Source organism: Dipodomys merriami, unplaced genomic scaffold (genome assembly GCF_024711535.1).
Source record: "Dipodomys merriami isolate MVZ:Mamm:240054 unplaced genomic scaffold, mDipMer1.0.p SCAF_29, whole genome shotgun sequence".
Taxonomy (NCBI): Eukaryota; Metazoa; Chordata; class Mammalia; order Rodentia; family Heteromyidae; genus Dipodomys; species Dipodomys merriami.
This window is the reverse complement of record NW_027204381.1, coordinates 5,406,615-5,421,227: the sequence shown is the minus strand read 5'-3', so window position 1 is coordinate 5,421,227 and position 14,613 is coordinate 5,406,615. Positions and strand designations below refer to the sequence as shown.

The window sequence follows — 14,613 nt, the reverse complement described above, 5'->3', positions numbered from 1 at the left end:
AAAACAGACACAGTATGTAGCATCATGGAATAACACAGTAGTTAATGTGTGTCAGTAGAAAATTCTTTCATAGTAAACTATGATTTTTTTGGTATTGTTTCTTTCTTTGGGGGGGAGAAGAATGGGAATGATTTATGCAAAATTAAGTAGAAGGTGCAGGAATTTTCTATATGTCTGCTTTCCCCAAAGAAATATAATTTATCTGACCTAGAAATAATCTGGCCTTGTTCTTTTTTTCATGGTATATGATTCAGGTTAAAACCAATTCTGCATTTGCCTTTCTTGAATTTGCCTTTAGCTACAGTGAAAAATGAGTTTAAAATGAAAATCAAAGTTTCCACTCTAAGTATATAGAGATCAAGGGAGTGATGGAGATGTTTTGAGTAGAATTTAGGATTGGATGTGGCAAGTTTTCTTGCCTTTGAAACTCCAGCTTCCCTGTAAAGTTTATTTTGATGGGATGGGACTCTGTGTGTGTGTGTGTGTGTGTGTGTGTGTGTGTGTGTGTGTGTGTGTGTGTGTGTGTGTGTGTGTGTGTGTGTGTGTGTGTGTGTGTGTGTGTGTGTGTGTCTGTGTCTGTGTGTGTGTGTGTGTGTGTGTGATGCTGTCTGTGTGTCTGTGTCTGTGTGTCTTTGTGTGTGAGTGGTTGATAATGCTGACATTGGGGATACTGAGAGGTATCTAAGGGGCACCACAACTTACCAATTTCATAGTGAAATGTATAGTGCTGAGCTACTTCAATAATATGGATTTAAGACCATGAAAAACAAGTCTCTAGTTGTTTCTTAGCATTGATAGTTTATAAAGGTCTTATACTTTCTGAAGTAAAATGCAACAGTCAACTAAAAGACACATAGTTATTACCTCCTAAAGCTAAATTGATTCCGAAATTATTTCTTGTTTACTTTTTTTTTGGCCTTGTTTCAATAAAGGAATGATAGTAGATGGCAGCTCTTAATCTTTGTAAAGTTTTAATACTCTTCCTTGGCAAAATCTTGGCAACCTTACATAGGACATAGGGGTTTTAGGAATTATACAAACCCTTGCAGATGAGAGACAAGGCCCCTACGGCCCAGCACTAGCACCTTCCCCTCACCAGATGTTTTGTTTTTAAATCTGATTATCAGCATCCCAAACTGACAGCACTGCCGCAGTTTAAATTTAGTAAATCATCAACATGTAGTTGTCTGTATCGAGATAAGACTTCTTTGCTGTTTCTCAAGCTAGATGTTTCTTCACGTGTAAGATTTATGTCCAAGTGTTTATGAGACCTCGATATCAATTCTGTCTCTGGCAACCAATTTAAATGATTATTTCATCTCCAGCAGACATGCTGATCCCACACCTAAGTTTTAAGGGCACATTTGTTGTTCTATATACAGAGGGTCGGAAGCAAGCCCCTAAAAAGCGTCTCTCTATAAAAGCTGCTTTTCAGATGTTTTATTAGTACTGCTGCTGGTTATTTTAATTAGCAGTATGTTTTATTTGCACCCTGAGGCTGTTGGAGCGAAGATTGTAATTCAGATAAAGAAAGTAATATCTGATGTTGAAGAACATCCACACCTACCACCTGGACTCTTACTCAGCAGTGAAGCCAGGAAGAGAGAGAAGATTAGCTGGAATGATGAAACAATGCAAACATTCATTCTTGGAAAGCTTGATGCCCAGGTAGCTTCTTTTTTTTTTTTTTTAACTTTGTAAAACTAACATTTGTTTTTAAATTTTTTATGAACGCATATTAACTATGCATATTAAGGGGTTCCTTCTTGTAAACTGTATGCATTGATCCGATCCAACTTTCCTTTTTCCACCTAGTTTTCAAATCGTTAATATTCTTTTGCTCATACTGGGTGATTCTTCCTCCCCCTGCCTTGCCCCCCTACCCACTCCCAGTCCTGGGGCTTGAACTCTGGCCCCAGGCTGTATCTCTGAGCTTCATTTGCTCAAAGCTAGCACTCTATCACTTGAGCCACAAGGCCACTTTTGGCTTTTTCTGAGTAGTTTATTGAAGATAAGAGTCTCATGGACTTTTCTGCCTGGGCTGACTTTGAACCATGATCTTCAGATCTCAGTCTCTTGAATAGCTAGGATTACAGGCATGAGCTACTGGCACTTCAGTAACTCATTGTTAAGATAAATACCATATATCTTCATGAGCAGATCTATATTCTCTATTGTATACATATTTCTGACAGTGTTCTAGCGTCTAGGAATAGATAATGGTTCATTTAAAGTAGTGGGTGTCCTTTTTTTTTTGCTGGTCCTGGTACTTGAACTCAAGGCTTGAACTTTTTGCTCAAGGCTAGCACTATATAGCACTGTACCACTTACTTGATGAGCCACAGTTCCACTTGTGGCTTTTTGGTGATTAATTGGAGATAACTATTGCTCAGGCTAGCTTTGAACCTCAGTACTCAGATTTTAGCCTCCTGAGTAGCTAGGATTACAGGTGTGAGCCACCAGTGCCTAGCATGGGTGTCACTTTTTACAAAGGAAGAAAGTTGACTAGGTCAGTTTCTCCTGTTTCCTTTCTTGACTGTAAAGGTACTACCTAGGCGTTCTTACAAGGAAACGTGTGAATGTCACATCTCCCTCTTCATTTCTTTGTAACTTAGCTTTTTATTTATTTGTTGGATTTTCCCCCAGTGAATACACACACTCTTTCTCACACAGTGAAGGGCTGAGCTTCATTTTTAGAATTTATTGTTGGTTTTGGATACCTTGGCTGCCTCCTTGCCCCTTGTTCTTTCATTAGCGCAGGTTTTGGTGTCTGGCAGAGATGAGGCAAACATGTAGTGTAAGAGGCTTGTGAATGATTTTATGTGTGTGGCTTTTTTTCCTTTTTTTCCCCAGTGTAAATACAGCAGTTGTAAAATGTTTGTTGTCAAGTTCTAAAGATGGAAAAAAATGGTGGAGTGTTTTTCTCCTTGCAGACAAAATTTATGACACATGGTTAGTAAATGTACTGAGTAGCATTCTTGAGAGAGAAAAAATACACCAACATAGATCACCAACTAAGCATTTTGTTTTAAATGTTATTTTTAAAAATTAGAGATTCTTTTAAAAAATTTTTATAGCAAAATGTTTTAAATTCTATAATTATTACATAATACAAGAGCTAAAAATGGTAGAGATTCACATTTTAAGAAATACAGTCAATATCTATATTGCCTTCTGCTCTATCTCCCCCATCCTTTATCCAGATTTTTTTTCTGAAATGTCTTGAATATGGCACTTGCTATGGCTTGAATTTGTTTCCCAGAATTCATGTGTTGAGAACTTTATCTTCAATGTATAGTATGTTAGGAAATGATTGATCACGAAATGATCATGGAAACTCTTCCTTATGAATGGATTAATCATGGGAGTATCAGGATAGAAGTGAGTTTAATTTGTTATTCATCTGCTCTCTTGCCCTTCTTCAATGGAATCATACAACACAAGGCTCTTTCTTGGCACATACTGGTGACAATCACTTGACTTTGTAGACTCCATTGCTGTATGCCAAGTAGATCTCTATTCTTTGTAAATTACCCAGTCTTAAGTTATTTTGTTACAGTAGCACAAAACAGACTTAAGATAGTACTTAGGCATTTTTTTTCCAGAAACGAATGAAAAACTGCACCTTGCAATTTAGGCTATCGATTGTAATCCTTAGGAAATAGACTAAATGAAGAGATCTCAGGAACTAAGCTCAGGATCCAACCCCCAGCCTTCTGTAATTCTCAGACTTATACTCATCTATGATGTTAGCTAAAGAATAAAGTTGTGGGCTGGGAAGGTGGCTCAGTGGCAGAGTGCTTGCCTTGCATGCATGAGGCCCTGGGTTCGATTCCTCAGCACCCCATAAGCAAAAAAAAAAAGCTAGAAGTGGTGCTGTGGCTCAAGTGGTAGAGCGCTAGCCTGAGCTGAAGAGCTGACGGACAGTGCCCAGGCCCAGAGTTCAGGCCCATGACCAGACCCCCCCCCCCAAAAAAAAAGAATAAAGTTGTAAGTTTTGAAGCAATCTACTTAAAAATAATTCATGATGTCATGCATGGAAACTGACAATGACAAATTTTTCCATGAAGAGTCAAAACCTACAATGGTGTGTATGTACCAACATATAAAACTATAACCTACAACTATTGTACAACTGTGCAATATGGGTGTGGTGAAATTGTGTCCTTAAAAATCACTGTGGAAAACTATATCATATTGGCTGTTACTATGCTAAGAAATTTGGAGTTCTTTTAGAATTTATGGATTATGGCACACATTTTTAAAGGTTAAAGTTGATATTCTTTTTTGGGGTGGGATAGGCATTAATGAATGAATTGGGTCATAATATTATGCTGGACACTATTTGGGGTTAAACATCATCACATGAATGGTTTTGATGCCTCATGTGACGAAACATGATTCAGAAAGAATTTTCAGAGAAGTTTGGCACAGAGATGCATCCTTGGAATAAGTTTATCTTTCTTCCAGGTTGAGTGTCTGCTGCTGTGATTTCCCTTGTGTGTATGTGTGGGGGTGGGGGTGTTCTGTGTTCTGTTTCAGTATCCTGATTTCCTTCATTTGACCATCCTATTTACTGTGGCCCAATGTAATGACAGTGTGGCAGCTGCTGGGTGGCGTATACTCAGCCTAACAAAGTTCTTCCAGCAAACTTTGCTTCCTCTGCTAAAGATGACTTCTCAGGCTCTTCTCATTGAACCTCAGTGCTTCAAGCTGTATTGTACTGTTCGCAACAACATTGTGATCTTAATTGACTTGTTTTTCTGTTTCCTTATTCATCAGAGCATTGTATCTTGATCATTGCTTTGGTTTTAACTGCTTATCAAGTTTTCTGGGGTGCATGTTTTATTGCTACAGGCCACTGTGTATTTTTATTTATGTTTAGACTTATTAGCCAACCCCTGCCAGCTATGTACTGACTACACTGTAATCCGTGATTGACATGTGTGTCAACTTTCCAGTGTGCCCCAAAAGTTCCATTATCAATGCTTAGCCACTCTTTTGTGGTGGATGACAGAGTTTATGAATCTATGTTTGATGTAATTCCCATCACCAGTTTGAGCAAAGCAGGGGCTTATAAGAAATCTCTGCTTCAAGGTTGAAGATGAAATGGGTTACTTGGTAACTACCATCTGTATGTTTCAGATCATTAGGAAATACAACTTAGCAGGTAGCAAACATAAACATCATTATGACAGATCCAGTGTTCAACCAGCACAGATTCAAGTTCATTTGCAGCAAAATACTTTATAAGAATTCTATTTTTTTCTCATTGGCTCTTTCCAAATGCTTGGCTGTATACATTACAATATATGTAATGGAAATTCATTTATCCTTGCAGTTTTTCTCTCCTCTTGCTATTAAAATGAGTCTAAATCAAAGCCCAGGAAGGTGAGTCTTTTGTAATCACCATCTTGTACTTATATTGGACTAAAGCATCGTTTGGTAATGTCTAAGCAATGCATTGGGCTTTCAAATGACAATATTAGTTATATTAACTTTTTTTCTTTTTCAAATGTTTCCATAGTCCTCCTTCTCTTCCATCTAAGAAGGATAGCCAAGTGTCTGACAGCATCTTTACAACATTGGCCTGTTTAGGTCTAGCTAGTTCTTAGCAAATTTTAAAAAATCGTGCGTTTAGCATTTGGTTACTATAGCTGTTATTTTTTTCCCATGAAGCTAAAGCCAATGACAAACCTGAAAATCCACCGAGTATTGTGTTTGTGGTAAGTGCTGACTCCCATAGTAGTTAGAAAACAATGGCCTCTTGAAATTTGCTGTGTTTTACTTCTCAGTAATCTCTCCCGTTACTTTTGAATATTTCATTTGCATACGTGACTAGGCACTTAAGTGTTCCTCACACTTGTGTATAATTCATGGTGGATGCCAGGATTATCTTATCTCCCCGATACTTGATGTCCTGTGCTCCGGGGCAGGAAGACATTCTATTAGAGAGAATGGAACAGAACACTTGTCTTTTTTTTTTTTTTTAAACCACATACATATTGTGAATAGAGCCAATGTCAGCTCCCAGACCCCTCTTGGTGTGTAATTAGGACCACATTGAGGCCTGTTGCAGCTGGCAGCCCTTCACGATTGCCTTTTTCTACTGTGACCTTTGATCCCTGTGACCTTTCCTGGGGTTAGTCCTAGGCCCTTTTCATTGTGTTGGTACAGCAGTGACTCATGTGGAGTTGATTATTTCTTTGCTCACTTGGCCTTTCTGGTGCCATAACTCCAAGTCACTTCCATTTTCTCCCTCTACTTTTGGCAGTCTTTGTGAAAAGAAATACTTTTGCAGGCAGCTGGATTGTTCATATGCATGGCTGACTCTGCTGAGACCCAGGAGAAGTTGGGGGAGAGTTGGGAAATCTGTGGGCACCAGCCTTTTTTTTTCCTTTCTAATTGATCTGAATGATGGCATGGCCATTAGTATGTGCTCATACAATGGGCATTCTGAAGCATCCTTGCCTGTTACTGACAGTGGACCAGGAGTTTGATGTTCTGAAAGGCTCCTTTTCAAAGATTGACATATTCCTACTGTTGACTTGGGGCTATGCAGCAGGTCAGAGAAAATGTCATTGTCAATTGCATAGTAACTATAGCTTTAAGACATTTATTTCAAGATCTTGAATGGAAGCTGGATGCCAATGGCTCACATCTGCAATCCTAGCTACTCAAGAGGCTGAGATCTGAGAATTGTGATTTGAAGTCAGCCCAGGCAGTCTGTGAGACTCTTTATATACAATTAACCACCAAACAGCCAGAAGTGGAGGTATGGCTCAAGTGAAAGAGCTGAATGACAATGCTCAGGCCAAATTCAAGTCCCCAGTATCAGCACACACGCACACACGCACACGCTCACACACACATACACACACACACACACACACACACACACACCTTATACTCTCTCAGAAAATAACACTATTAGATAGTATATTTGTTACAGCTAATGGTAATACTTACTTTTGCCTCTCCCTGCCTTCTTCTGGCCTTGTAAAATCACGGAAGGATGTGTGCCAGCTGTTACTCTCCTTTTGGAAGACTGCGTGTAGACACATGGTGATTGTTGCTGATCAAAGTCTTAATGGAGGATGAACACCATCAGGACCTGATTGTTCAAAGCCATAGTTAGTTTTGACACACCTCTGAAACGTGTGTTGGTGTGAGACTTAATGATATTTCTGGGTTTGTTTTTTAAAAGTCCGAGTGTCCTGAATCCATCCTTGGAATTTGTTTCTATCTTCCTCTTCTTTAAAATTTTCTTTCATTAATAGTACTGATAGTATAGCTTTTCCTTTTTTTTTTTTTTTTTTATAGTACTGGGGTTTGAACTCAGGACCTTGTGCTTGGCAGTCAGGCACTCTTCTACTTGAGCCACGTTCCAAAGCTCTTTTTTTTTGCCTTAAGTTATTTTTAGAATAGGGTCTACCTATTTTTAATACCTGGCCAGTCTGGACTGTCGTCCTCCTATTCATGCTTCCCGTGTGTCTGGGATGGGGTTTGTGCTACTGTTGTCCAGCTTTTATTGGTTAAGATGAACTTCATGCCTGGGCTGGCCTCAAACCATGGTTTTCTTGCTCTCTGCCTCCTGATTGCTGGCAGCATAAGTGTGAGCTACCTGTTCCAGCTATAATATGGCTAGTTTTGAATGAGGAGTTACTAGTCCCTCATATATATATATATATAATACCTTTTTCTTCTTTAGTACTGGGAATTGAACCCAGGGCTTCATAAAATCTACAACCCCAAACACAGTCCTCCCTCCACTTGTTTTTTTTTTTTTTTTTAATTTTGAGAATAGTCTTACAGACACTGGCTGGCCTTGAACTTTCAGTCCCCTACCTTAGCCTCTTGAGTAGCTATGATTACAGGCATGAATCACCATGCTGTAAATGTGGTATTTTTTGTTGTTGTTTTTAGGATTGAGCCTGAGATTTCTTCCTCCATTTGTGTTAACATTTGTTTGTTGTTGCCCCCCACCAAATTTCCATCTGGCCCTCCAAAATAACTACTAAGAACTTCAAGATTCCTTCTACTGGTACACCAGCTTTCTTTGAGCTCCACTATGTGCATCTCAACTCACCGTCTCTCCACCTTCATTCAGAGGTGCTCCGTTCCCCGTCTAGATAACAAGACAATAGAGCTTGCACTTCTCCAGTGGTGCTCATTTTAGTAAATGCACATCAGAAATCCAAACCACAGCCTTGGTCAAAGCAGAGGACACAACAAATGGACAGGTGAATGGGTTCTAACAGCATTTCAGCAGTATGTTCTTTCCCAGTCTAAAGTCAGTTCTCCCTCTTCTATCTTCTTAAGTCCATGCCCTGAATGCTGTTTTGTTTGTTTGTTTGTTTGTTTTTTGGTCGGTTGCAGGGCCTGAACTCTGGCCTGGGCGCTATCCCTCAGCTCTTCAGCTCAAGGCTTGCACTCTACCACTAGAGCCATAGCACCACTTCCAGATTTTTCTGCTTATGTGGTGCTGAGAAATTAAACCCAGGGCCTCATGCATGCAAGACAAGCGCTCTACCACTGAGCAACCTTCCCAGCCCAGGCTTGAATGTTTTTTAATTGCTTAAATGTGTCCTGTTATTTCCCTAGCACAGGTCCCCATTCCCCCTCACAACAGCTGTCTAACTTGTCTTCTTTCTCCATGTTGTAGTATAAATGATTCTTCAAAAGTACAGGTCTGAGCTTGTCCTTGCCTGAAGAAAAATCTTCTGTTCTTTCAGGATAAAAGCCAGGTACCTCCACATGATTTATTTTCTTCATTATGCTTTGCTTTCTGTCCACCCGCATGGCCTTCCCTCAGGACATCATACCCTCTGTTCTTATTCTCTGCTGTAGCTCATCTTTGCTCTCTTCACTCCTGATTCTGCAAACGCACTGTCCCTTCCACGTACTGTCCCTCCCTTCTCTTCATCCTCCCTTTCACTCCATCTCTAACATTATTCCTCTAATTTCACCTAGTCCTTGTTTCCTCTGAGAAACCTTCAACCTCTAAATCCAAGTGAAGTGATCCTTCCATTTTCCCTAGAGCAGCTACACTTGCTTTGTTCTGTGGCACCTGTGTCTCCTGCTCCCCTCATTTAGTTGCTTTCATTCAAGAAAACTGTTATTTCTTAAAAACTGTCTCTGCGTTAAATGAGGCTCATTGATTATAATGGAAAACAAAACAAAACCCTGACGTCAAAACCCTGACCCAGTCAAGCTAGTTCTTACAGATAGGAAAAATATATCCATTGGGCAAGGGAAACCAGTTTGTAGAAGTGAAAAACAAAGGTTGTAAAAGTGAGCAAAACATTTGTTCTACACACACACACACACACACACACACACACACACACACACGGAAGGGTTACAGTTGCATAGGTCAGGTAATAAGTACATTTCTTTTTTTTTTTTTTTTTTTGGGTCCGGTCGTGGGGCCTGAACTCTGGGCCTGTGCGCTGTCCCTCAGCTCTTCAGCTCAAGGCTAGCGCTCTACCACTTGAGCCAAAGTGCCACTTCCGGCTTTTTTCTCTTTGCTTATGTGGTGCTGAGGAATCGAACCCAGGGCATCAGGCATGCAAGGCAAGCACTCTACCACTGAGTCACCTTCCCAACCCAATAAGTACATTTCTTTTTGAACAGTGTCACCTTTTCCCTGATTTTCTCCCACTTTTTTCTCACCTGACTCCTGTCCTCCACAAGTTATATAGCTCATTTTCAACACAGTGTCTAGTGAATATCACTGCTGACTTAGTTCACCCTTTGTCCCACTATTTCTATGCTTCCCTTTATACTCCCCAAGACAGATAAACAAAAAAAAAGAAACATGGTATCCTATACACAGTTAAGTGTATCTTTACCTGAAGCTATCATATACAAGTTCCACTTTCTTTCTTTCTTTCTTTTCTTTTTTCTTTTTTTTTTTGGTCCGTTGTGGGCCTGAACTCTGGGCCTGGGTGCTGTCCCATAGCTCTTCAGCTCAAGGCTAGCGCTCTACCACTTGAGCCACAGTGCTGCTTCTGGCTTTTTCTGTTTATGTGATGCTGAGGAATTGAACCCAGGGCCTTTGCACCTTCCCAGCCCCCAAGCTCCACTTTCTACAGTTCCACTTTCTTTAGGTTTTGATGGGAAAAAAAAAAGTTGCTCTCTGAATAGTTGCAATGTTAGGTAAATCTGTATTGTGCTTTCTCCTGTATGTCTCAACTTCTCTTACCTGACCATAAGCCCTGAAAGGTGGGGGCGTTGAGTTTTATCTGTTTCTACTTGTTCCCAAAAAGAACAATAAAAGAAGTTTGTTCACTAGAGGGTGAACTCCTCTGCGTTGAACTTTTAAATGTTTGACTTTTTCCTTGCACTTGGACTTTTTTCTTTTGGTTCATGGGCTTTAGTTCAGGAATTACACCTTCCTTATCTTTGTACCTCTCACAGCATCACCCAAAATACATATCCTATTTATTGAATGAATTGATCGACAGAATACTGCCCTTAGAAAGTTAGGTGCTTTAAGAAGTTTATTTGAAAATTATTTCAGGGTCTTAAATAAATTATTTCTTTTAATATTCCACATGAAGAAAATTTTGACAGGAGATTTAACATTACATGGGATGAATACGAAGCTAGTTATATGGGTTAAGAAAAAAAATATTTTGTGGGTCAGGCATGATGACACATTTCTGTAATTCTGGAACTTGGAAAGTGGACGAAGGAGATCAAGAGTTCTAATCTGGGCTACATAGAGAGCTCCTGTCTCCCTCCATAAAATGGATTGTACTTCTCTAATTAAAACCACGTAGAATTAATCTTGATTGTGCTTAAGAATTTTGAAACAGGCACATTTTAGTTCTTTTTAGTTACTGTAAGAAACATTTTTTTTTTACTAATTGATAAATAGCATGTGTTGAAATAGGTTGAAAATAGTGATCAATCTTTTTTTTTTTTTAAAGGGAAATCACTACATTTCAAGTAGAATAAGCTTCTTTTAAAAAGAAAACTAACTTAAGAATTTCCTATTTTGAAAAACTATACTGATCCTAAAGCCAAGTTTTGGTCCACAGACTTAATCACAGTTATTCCCCAAGCTTGGAAAAAAAAAAAAAATCTATGAGAAAGTACGATATAGGAGTCTGGAGAGCAGAATAATTCCAAAAGACAGCCTTGATTGTCTTTAGGAAAGCAAAGGCAATTCTTCAAAAACAAAGTAATCAAATCTAAAGACTCAGGAAGAACTTTTCCCTAAGGATTATCCTGGCAGTGTGTTGAAAAGGGGTTATAAAAGCAATAAGTTCACAACCTGAACAATAAGTTAAGTAAACGTTAAGGAAGTATTTCCTTTCTTATTCTAAGATGAGGTATACCTTCAGGCTTCCTTGGCCTGCAGAAATTCTCCTAAGCCCCGGATGGCATATAAAGCACCATCTGTTTCGTGCAACAAATTACTTTCTATGTAGATAGGAGGCAAAGGCTTAGAGCTCTATAACTGAGGAAATACCAGCTCTTTTCTGTAACCTCAGGATTTAAGGAGGAGCAACACTGCCAGACCCAAATTGGGGAGCCTTCCAAAGATTTCTACTGCCTGGAGAGAAGAGTTGTCCTGGTTTGTGAGTTGAATGGGGTACTGCACTAAGCAGCTCTGGTTTTTCGTTTTTGTTTTTTGTTATTGTTAAGTTGGGGGTTGTTTTCTTTTGGGCACTCTACAATCTTTCTTTCTTTCTTTTTTTCCTGGAGAATCCATTACCTGGGGCTTTCCTGGGAACAAAGTGAAGCATCTTCATAGACATTTAGGTCAGTCACTCAAAATGATAGAGAGAGGATGGACTTGCATTTGTGTTGACCATGCTATATCTGAGGATATGAAGGAGGATGCAGAGTTATGTCTTCCTGGTTAGATCAATTCCTTCTGATTCCAGCAAGTGAGATAAATCTAAACAGTTTCATGTGTTTTACATGAGGAAAGGAACACAGCTGAAATTAATACCTCTTAGAAGTTAGGAGAATAGGGCTGGGAAGGTGGCTCAGTGGCAGAGCACTTGCCTTGCATGCCTGAGGCCCTGGGTTTGATTCCTCAGCACCACATAAGCAAAAAGAAAAAAGCCAGATGTGGCGCTGTGGCTCAAGTGGTAGAGTGCTAGCCCTGAGCTGAAGAGCTGAGGGACAGTGCCCAGGCCCAGAGTTCAGGCCCCATGACTGGACCCAAAAAGAAAGTTACTTAGAAGTTAGGGGAATAGAGGTATATGTGTATGTATAGATATGTCTGTACACACCTGCTTTGCATATGTGTATATAAAGTGCATGTACAAGAGAAGTAGTAATGAAGGGAGAATACACGCTTGAAATGAGTGAGAATTTATTGTCTGGATGCCAGTGCATTTTCCCATGCAGTGTCAGCAGATTTTTGTATACAAATTTATTTTTTGAAAAGTTCATGTTATAAATTAAAACCACACAGCATAACAACAATTCCTTATCCTATGAGTTTTGGTGAAAAACAGAGTTTTATGTTCATGGTGTTTGTGTTTTGTTTTTGTTTTTGTTTTTTGTCATTGGAAGGCAGAGATTGACAAGGTTTGATAAATGTAGGAACATTGCCTATTCCTTTCTTCCCTCCCTTCCTTTCTTCTTTCCTTCCTTTTTGCAGCTTTTTTTTGTATGTTTAGGATATTGTTGAGAAAAATCTCTAATACCTTTAGACAGTGACAGTTGCATCAGGCCTTGTCAAGCATTTGAGTTAATTAAGCATGTGAATTAATTCTGTCATATTTTGTGTCAACACTTTGCTCACACAATGTAAAGATCTATGCCATGTACTGATCAAGAGACTTACCCTCATGTACTGATAGTGATGGTTGATGGCTGGGTTGTGGACGGTGGCCTTGACAATTTGTATTAAGAGTCTTAAAGATACTTTGTTGTGTTCTGGTGGCCCACACCTATAATCCTAGCTACTCAAGAGGCTGAGATCTGAGAATCACAGGAAGACAAATCTGAAAGACATCATCATTTAACCAACAAAAAGTCAGAAACAGAGATAAGATATAAATGGTAGAGTGTCAGCCTTGAGGGAGAAAGCCAAGCCTTACATAAGCCCTGGGTTCAAGCCCCAATACCAGCCCTCTAAAGAAAGATATATGGACAGTAGTATTCATGGCAGCATTATTTGTAATAGATAAAAAAGAACAAACAACCATATCTATCTGTCTGTTTGTCTGTCTATCTACCTCTCTGTCTATACAGACATGTTAAAAAGTAGCTTAACTACCTGAAAGGGAATGGTTAGGTAGACTAAAATACATCCATTTAATATGTAGCTGTTACAAATAATGTCCATGGAGGATTTTAAAAAGGAAAAATTATCACTAGATTGTACGATATAAAAAGACTGAAAAGTCACCTGTACTAGGAGTTATATAAACATAGACATATGTGAAATAGATTAGAAGGAGGTGCATCAAAATAGTGATCAGTTGCTTGCAGGTGGTGGGATTGTTCTGTTCACTTCCACTTTATGCATTAGTGTATTTTCCCACATGTTCCACAATAAATATGTGAAAATTTTAAATAATCAATGAATAGTTGCTTTCTGTTAAGTTTCCTATTTATACAAGTAACATAATCATTGTCAAACAGGTGGGAAAAATAGTTTGCTTAAAATAATAGTCACTATTATGTTAACAGGGGATGTTTTTGAAAAAGTTCTGAATAAGATAAACACAACAGTCTAAAAAATGGCTATGTGATTCCAATCAGAATTCTGTTCCATCTGATATAAGTCAAGATTCTGTTTTTAATTTTTACAATGAAGTATTCAGATGCTTTGCGTGCTAGAGCAGAGGTCAGATGAATTCTGGCAAGTGATGTGCTGGAGTGACTTGTGGTGGAGTGGGCTGATTACTTAGTGCTTTTACTAAGGACATTTTCCAGATCAGAAGAGCGGGTTCAAGCTCATAAGTTAAGCATATGACGTGATATGGACAGATAAACTGACTACGCAGAATGTGACACACAAATCAGAGGAGGTGAGAGGAGGAGGCTAACAAGTATGTGAGGCAGTGAGGGGTGTGGTTTCCTCAAGGTAAATTTCTGCAGGTGAACAAGATGACATATATGACCACTTACATGTCTTAAGGATGACAGGAGCCTTGTTTAGTTATGATAAACTTGGCCAAACTATGCATTTGGCTGAGCAATGAAGTAGAATGTGTGTGTGTATGTGTGTGTGTACATGTGTGAACATGCTGGAGTATATGTGATTTTTTTTCCTGATAACTTACTATTAAAGCAATAATATTAACATCAAAGTTTTTGATGTTTGAAAGATGTAATACTTTTGAAAATGACATAATATTGAATTATTTTGGAGTAGCTCTACTCTGGTTTGTACATACCTCACTTTCTGTGTGGTCAGTGACAATCATTGTTCTGTGGGTGGCTGTAAATAACAGAATATAACTCTGTGTTCTTTTTGTCATAATTTTTTAAGAAACTGAGCAAGTGTACCATGGAAAAATATAAGCCAACTCAACAAGTATTCAGTAAAATGTCTCAATGTTTAGGTATTTTCTAGTTTCTCAGATCAATGGAGATTGTTTAAGAGTAAGCCAAAAGGGGGCTGGGAATGTGGCT

The 14,613-nt window shown here is 38.9% G+C and overlaps 1 protein-coding gene across 4 annotated transcripts in view; it reads left to right on the top strand.

Annotated features, from left to right (window-relative positions):
* The window catches only part of LOC138838870 (cell adhesion molecule-related/down-regulated by oncogenes-like), an 81,907-nt gene that overhangs the window by 18,511 nt on the left and 48,783 nt on the right, over positions 1-14,613 (top strand). Inside the window, exon 1 of one of the 4 annotated variants that reach the window (XM_070038285.1) lies at positions 1,607-1,668. The exons of the other annotated variants lie outside the window; for them this stretch is intronic. The gene's annotated coding sequence lies outside the window, so the exon portion shown is untranslated. Of the gene's footprint in view, positions 1-1,606; positions 1,669-14,613 lie in introns of those variants that run through there. 4 annotated transcript variants of the gene reach the window in all.